General features: G+C 54.0%; 1 protein-coding gene across 1 annotated transcript in view; it reads left to right on the top strand.

Annotated features, from left to right (window-relative positions):
• The first annotated feature begins 2913 nt into the window (after positions 1-2913).
• Positions 2914-7624, top strand: part of HTR4 (5-hydroxytryptamine receptor 4) — a 66003-nt gene continuing 61292 nt past the window's right edge. The window contains exon 1 of the mRNA XM_033517787.1: positions 2914-3192. The gene's annotated coding sequence lies outside the window, so the exon portion shown is untranslated. The remainder of the gene's footprint in view (positions 3193-7624) is intronic.

The following is a 7624-nucleotide window of genomic DNA, read 5'->3' as shown; positions in this document are numbered from 1 at the left end:
TATAATATAATATAATATAATATAATATAATATAATATAATATAATATAATATAATATAATATAATATAATATAATATAATATAAATGTTGTTATAATATTTATTATCTATTCATAGATAATGAGTAGATCAGATCCTGCAAACAGGGAGAGCTCCTACCACAGATGGCAGAGTTGGATTATTTAAAAACCTGTCAGGAATCACCAGGGTGAATCTCTTCCTCCTGATCCTTTCAGTTTTGAGCTGGTCCCCAGCTGGGCTTGGCTGAGCACCTTCACCAGGAGTCTGGGAATGTGAATTCCTGGCAACCCAGAGGGTTCTGGGAATGTGAAGAGAGGAGGTGGTGACAACAGAGACAAAATTCTGTGTAAGGACAAGCATCTACCCAGCTTCATTCAGCTGCAGATCAGAGTTCTTCTCCTGCCTCTCCTCTGATGTCCCTCAGGAAATCCAGCCCCTGGGAAATCCCAGGAATTCAGCTGCTGCATCCTGACTTTCCAGCTGAGCTCTGGGTACCAATTGCTGCTGTATCCCAGGATTAGTGGGGGAATCTCTGAGAGAGAGGGGGAAAGCTTGCATTGAAAATGGAATAGAAGGAAAGTTCTTCCCCAGGGGTGTGGGAGGCTGCGTGATCCAGCAGTGGCTAAAACCCTCAGAAACTCCGTGTATTCCATAAAATCCCTCCCACGGAAGGAGACCAGGGAACAGACCCAAAGCTGCTCTCTGGGGCTGGATTTCTGTCCCCCCCTGCTCCTGGAGGGGCAGCAGGGATCCAGAGCAGGGATGGAGCTACACCTGCAGCAGCAAAGGCAGCGAATTCCTCTGCAGAGTGACAGTGATTCAGTCCCGATGAATCACTCAGCCACTCTCTTTCCCAAGCAGATCTCGGGATTCATCATTGTTAGAGCAGGAAGAAAAAGAGGAGGGGAGGAAAAATAGAAAAAAAACCCCAAAAATCAAAAAAAGCTTTATCTCCCTCTCTAATCCTTTCCAATTTTCCTGTTTAAAATTTTAATTCCATTTTTTTAGGCATCCCATTCAGGTGGAATGAACTTCTGCTAATCCTGGAGAGGAACCTGCATTGAGGAGGAGGGATGGGGTATGACCACAGCTGGAGACAGCACTGGGACTCAGCACAGCTCAGATCAGAACAGCCAAAGATGGAAGGGGCTTGGGCTCTGCCTTCTCCAGGCACCAAATCCCTTCCCCTGAGCACTTCTAACCCTGCTCCAGAGCTGCTGGCCCTCAACCCACTCAAACATTGACAGAAGAGCACAGAAACCCATTTAACCTCAGCTCTCTCCCTCCTGCAAACTCAGGATGGGTTTGGCTCAGGGCTCCACTCTGATTTTTCCCTTTTGTGCCATCAGGTTCCTTGGGAGCTGCTGCAGGAGATCCTGGCTGGGAACACCTTGGAGGGCGGGTGAGGAGCTGCTCTGAGCACTCAGATCTTGCCAGGAGGAACTGCAATTGTTTGCTCCACAAAGAGACATCAAACCACATTTATTTATATGTAAATTCAGCATTACAGCTCGAGGCTACACTAATGAGTAGCTACCACTAGTGTCTGCTATTAGTAAATACTAATAATGCCCAGAAAAGTCACATTAGTTCCATGGAGAGGAAAATGAAGGCAAACCAAAATTGTTTCAGGAACTCTTTAAAAGCTCCACCCAGACCAGCTTCATTCACTTTGATCCTTTTGAGTCTGAGAAAATGCAGATTGTGGCAAGGTGTTTCTTCATGGATTGGATGTGTTTTACTTTTTGTTAATGTTATTCTTTCTCTGTCTTTCAGTTTCTATAGTGATGGACAAACACATGCAGCACACATGAGGCCTGCCAGCCTGGGTGGTGTTTGCCTGCACTGCCTGAAAGCACCACCAAATTTTTGAGAAATCCACTGAAAAAGCTTTGCCAAAACCCCCCAGATCTTAAAAAAACCCGACTCCTATCAAACAAGTTGATAATATGTTTAATATCCATTGATGTTTTTGATGTATTTGGTCAGCAAGCAGCAGGTATTGCAGTTCTGTGGGTGCTCTGGTTTCTCCTGCATCCACACACAACTGGAGCTGTCCCTTTTCCAGGGGCAAGGACCTCAGCTGTGATGACAGGACATGGGAATGCTCCAAAACAAATTATTTCTCTGAACCTGAGTGTGCTCTGCATCTCCCTGTGAATCCAGTGGTCCAGTGCACTTCTGCTCTGAGAAACCCCAGCCTTGCAGTGACTGTACAAAGGCACTTTGAAACCCCCAAACCCCAAACCGCAGCTCCAGATGTGAAAGGTAAAGGTGGCCATACCTGGAGATGGAGCTGCTCAGATCCTGGGTTTATGCTCAGTCTGATGTTTCAGTGGGTGTTTTAAAAGTTCAGCTGATGAGCTGCTCATGGTGTCCTGCTCTGCCAAGACTGAGCTCTGTTGAGGGTGTCAGGGCCAGATTTCAGCTGCCAAAGCTCCAATAATGTCAGAGGAGCTGGGCTGATGCTGCAGCTGAAAAAGCCTTTGCAGTGTGCTTGGAAATACCGCCAATTTTTTGTTTGTTTTGAGAAATCCATTGAAAGATCTTTGCCAAAACCCCTCAGATCTTTAAAAAGAGGTTCCTGTCGAGCGAGTTATAGTAAGATGGGCTTGCTCCACTTCCCTTCTGCACACAAGCAAGCAAACCAAACCACTGATGCCTGAAGTTGCTCGGAAAGCGAGGGAAAAGCATCAGCGAGAATTCACCGGGATAAAGGCAGAGGTGCCCCTCCCGCAGCTCTCGCACCGCTCCCGGGGCACACGGGGCGGGCTCGGGGCTGTTCTCTCGGGGGGGACGGCTCCGGTTTTCCCCGGGCGGGGCGGGGACAGGGCCGGGCATCCCCCGCTCTCCGTGCGGGGCGGGCCGGGGGCGGGCGCTGCCCGCGGAGCCACGGGCGGGAGCGCATCCCGCACCCCGGATCCCGCACCCCGGATCCCGCATCCCGGATCCCGCACCCCGGATCCCGCACCCCGGATCCCGGATCTCGCATCCCGCATCCAGCATCCCGCACCCCGCATCCGGCATTCCGCATCCCGCATCCCCACCCGGGCGGGCTGGAGGCCCCGCATCCCGCACCTGGGCAGCGCCGACAGCCGTCCTGCCCCGCCAGGATGAGCGGCCCCGCCGGGGGAGCCGCGCCGGGCGCCGCGGGGCTCTGCCCCGGCCATGGTGAGCAGGAGGCGGCGGAGGGAGCGGGTGGAAGGGGCGTCCGGTGGGGATGGTGGCAAACCCGCTCCGGGGGCTGCTGTTCGCCGTCCTTGCCCTGGCAGCTGCCCTTGGGCAGCGGCGGGGGTGATGCGGATGCGGGTGCGGTGCCCGATATCCCCGGGTGCGGTCCCCGATATCCCCGGGTGCGGTCCCCGATATCCTCCGGGTGCGGTGCCCGGTGTCCCCCGGGTGCGGTGCCCGATATCCCCCGGGTGCGGTGCCCGGTGTCCCCCGGGTGCGGTGTCCGGTGTCCCCCGAGTGCGGTGCCCGGTGTCCCCCGGTTCCCCAGCAGGGCCCCGGAGCACACGGAGGCAGGGGAGGGAAGGTTGGTGCGTGTGTGGTCGCACAGGTAAAGGTGACAGCGAGCAGCATCTGCCACCGCTGGGATGTGCGGCTCCTGCGGCCAGCAAAGTGCTGGAATGGGCAGCACTGACCCGCAGGAGCACCGGGAGTGAGGGTGGCAGGGAGCAGGAGCCCCTGGCACAGGGAGAGTCACCGGGAATGAGGGTGGCAGGGAGCAGGAGCCCCTGGCACAGGGAGAGTCACCGGGAATGAGGGTGGCAGGGAGCAGGAGCCCCTGGCACAGGGAGTGGAGGCTCGGCCGGCTCTGCACGAGTGGAAATCTTTGCTAAGTGAGGATGAATGGCTGTCCCTGGCAAAGTTCAAAGGACGGGCAGGCTGTGGCACCCGGGGACGTGGCTCAGTGGTGGCCCTGGCAGTGCTGGGTCACCAGAGGATCTCAGAGAGGTTTTCCAGCCCTCGGCGGTTCTGTGGTGAAGGAAGGTGTTTTCCAGGACTGGGGCAGCTCTGAGCCGTGCCAGCTGTGTCCTGGGGTCCAGAGTGCAAAGGCTCCGCTCACACTGGAGTTCCCCAAGCTCTGTACCCATTCCAAGCTCGTGTCACTGAGGTTTAAGCATTTCGTTGCTGCTGAAGCTTGCTCAGAATTACCCCGGAGTGAGGGAAGCTCACAGGAGTCCTGCTCAAGCCTGGATGCTTTGATTTGAGTGAGTTTGTGGATCTGACTCTGGGAGAGACAGAGCAGAGTCCCTTCCCCAGCCCCCTGAGGCACCTCCCCTTGCTCCAAAACAAACTCAGAAACTTGCTAGAAGGGTGAGTAATTAAAACATTACCCAGCTGCAAGTTTGTGCTGTTGAGGGTGGTGAGGAAGGAGCCAAATCCTCGTTTGCCAGCTTTAGGCTCCCGGATAGCCTGGAGTGTGTTTTGAGATGTGTGATGTCATTATGACTTCATTTCTCCTTAAATACAAAATACTTTCCTTTTTAATGGGAATATTTCCCAGTGTTTCTTGAAGGAGGATGATTTTTCTCTGTCCCCTGTTACTGCAGTTGGCTGGTGTCGCTTGGCAAAGGCAGGGTGGAGCTTTTTAGGAGATTATTTGGATTTTGTGAGTGTAGCAGAGGGATGGCCTGGCTGAGGTCATTCTCCAGGGAAGGTATCCAGGGATGTGCAGTGCCACTCCCTGGGGGAAGAAGAGCCACAGGTGCACCCAGGGATGGGAGCATTCCCACCAGGAATGGGCAAGGAGCAGCAGCTTCCTCTCCTCTGAGATCTTCCCTGTGCCTCTTCCCTGTGCCAGCCTGACCTTGGCTCTGCCAGCGCTGTCCAACGACGCCGTTGAAAAACAAACATGAGTCAGGCTGTGAGTGTGCTTAAATAATAACTTAAATAATAACTCCTTCCACACCAAGGGGTGTTTGTCTCATTTCCTCAAGCAGGCTCTGACCAGGGACAGACAGGAAGAGTTGAGTTTGCCCAGGAATTTGTAAACACCGATTTAAATGTGAGAGCACTCTGGCTGAGCCTGTTGGCTTATTAAAGCCCTCTAGGAAGTCTCCAAATCGTACATTCTGGTCCTCTGCACCAACTGTGCTCCTGCTTCTCCCTCTCCTCCTCTCCATCCTCTGGAGCCAGCTGGCATGCCTCGAGTTTTCCACGTTTGCTCCCCTTTTCCAGGTATTCCAGGGAGCAAGGGACAGGAGCCTGCCAGAACAGGGCTGAGCCCTTGGGGTGAGACGTGCTTGGAACTTGTGGAAGGAGTTTCCAGGTGAATTCAGGGGAGATGCAGCTGGATGTGGGACAGGGGTGCAGGAGCCTGTGCTGGGAGTGGGGATGAGGAGCAGCAGGTATTGCAGTTCTGTGGGTGCTCTAGTTTCTCCTGCATCCACACACAACTGGAGCTGTCCCTTTTCTAGGGGCAAGGACCTCAGCTGTGATGACAGGACATGGGAATGCTCCAAAACAAATGATTTCTCTGAACCTGAGTGTGCTCTGCATCTCCCTGTGAATCCAGTGGGATTCCCAGGAGATTCCCAGGAATTATCAGGGAATTCTCTCCTGCTTTCCACACTCCCCTGCTCCGGGACACAGCAGGACAGGGGGACAAGGAGGGGGACAAGGTGAGGACCACAGTGTCCTCTGTGGGGACTGTGCTTGCTGCTGTCCCCCAGTGCAGGAGGGGGATGGAATGAGGGCCAGGGAGGTGTGAGGAGGCAGAAGGCTGCTCTGCACATCACACTGCATCCTGTGTAAACCTTCCTGGGGTTTGTGTGGAAGCACAGCTGCTGCTGGAGGGAAAAGCAGGAGATTCCACCCTCCCAACTCCTGCTGGTGTGGGGAAGCAGGGCAGGACTGCCCCTGCTTGGGTTTGCTCACAGAGGCACAAATGGAAATAATCTGTCATTTCACTGAGGAGCCCCTCTGGCTTCAGCTGCCTGGGGATCCACGAGGACTCAGGCTGGGCCAGAGCAGGCTCAGGGTGGACAGCAGCAGGAATTTCCCCATGGAAAGGGAGCTCAGGCACTGGAAGTGCCCAGGGAGGGTTGGATCCCATCCCTGGAGGTGGTACTCAGCTCTGGGCTGGGGATGGGGCACAGCCTGGACTCAGTGGGCTGGGAGGGCTTTTCCCACCCAAATGATTCTGGGATTCTGTGACTGCAGGTGTAAATCCTGAGAACCCTGTAGCTAAAATCTGGGGTAAGAGTGCCAAGTTCAAGGGGTTAAAGAAATTCTCTCATGGGAACACATTAACATCCACGTAGGGCTTCCCTGGCCCTTTGCAGAAAGACACTGATGAGTGGTGAGTTAGAGACTGTTCCCTGTTCTGGTTGTCATTCCTGAGCCTCATTCCTTAGGTGTAGTCTCCATAGGTAGTCTCTAAACGGAATTTCTTTTTAAAAATACCAATACAACACCCAATTAAATGGTGCCAATGTAAAGCTGGCTGATTCCTCGAGGAAGCAGAGGGTGAAGAGCCTCGCTGTGGTGCAGTTTATGGGAAAGGGGGGAAAGTGCTTCACGGCTTTTGCATTTAATTCCTTGCACTTCTGTTTCCTGGCATTCCCTGCTCTCCCTGCTGCGTTTTTTTATGGGACTACCTTTATTATGTTATTATTTCCCAGGGAGATGTTACCTTTGCCTCAGCTGGGGCGGAGGGTGGGTTACCACCCACCCACTGGATGTGTGGGGCTGGGAGGTGGGAGAGGGATGATCCACGTGCTTTTCCCTTCAGCTAACAGCAACCCAACCCCAGGATTTGCAAAGCAGCTGACTTTAATCTGGTCTTGTTGTGTAATTCCATTAGACTTATTTTTATTAGAAGCCATAATCTAATCCAGGCCCCCCTGAGCCCTGAGGAGTGGCTGCAGACGTGGGGTTACAGAGAGAGACATGGCCAGCAGGGCATGGGGGAAAGCAAATTACTCTGTGAGAGCACAAATGGGACCTGGGCAATTTGATGTGATTAGGGAAACAATTAGAGAAAATCGCTGGAGGTGCAGTCACCCTGTGGCTCATCAGGAGGTGGTGCTGGCCTGGCAGATGATCTAGAGAGGCTCAGGGTCCTGTCACCAGCCTGGCATGGGGAGATGAGGGTGAGAAGCCTCCTCCTGCCCCTCTTTGGGGGTGATGTTGGGTTTTTGCCGTGTTTTTGCCATGTGCTGGTGCAGGCAGGCGGGTTTGGTTATTCACAGATGGGTTTTACAGAGCCCTGGCTGATGCAGCAGGGGTTGGAGCTGTTGCACAAAGCTGAGCAGGGAGATCATTCTCATGTGGGTTCTGGATCTGTATTTCCCCGAGCTGAGGCAGCAGTTGAGAGCTCTGCCTTCAGAGAATCTCATCCCCACCTCCTCCATCCTGCCCTCACCTCCTGCAGCTCCAAAGGTTCTCACCCCCACGCTGTTGTCTGAAATCACTGAGCTCTGCACAGACTCAACACCTCTGAAAATCGGGTGGGTGAAATCCCAACCCAACCCATCCTGGCTCCCACAGCCTCCCTCCCCAGCCTGGCTGGGCCAGCTCAGGCTGTCACCACCCCCTGCACCCCTGGCACAACCCTGGGCACGGGGCTGGTGGCACCAGCAGGGCTCTGTCCCAG

Source organism: Parus major, chromosome 13 (assembly GCF_001522545.3).
Source record: "Parus major isolate Abel chromosome 13, Parus_major1.1, whole genome shotgun sequence".
Classification (NCBI taxonomy): Eukaryota; Metazoa; Chordata; class Aves; order Passeriformes; family Paridae; genus Parus; species Parus major.
This window is presented reverse-complemented; position numbering and strand designations above follow the sequence as displayed.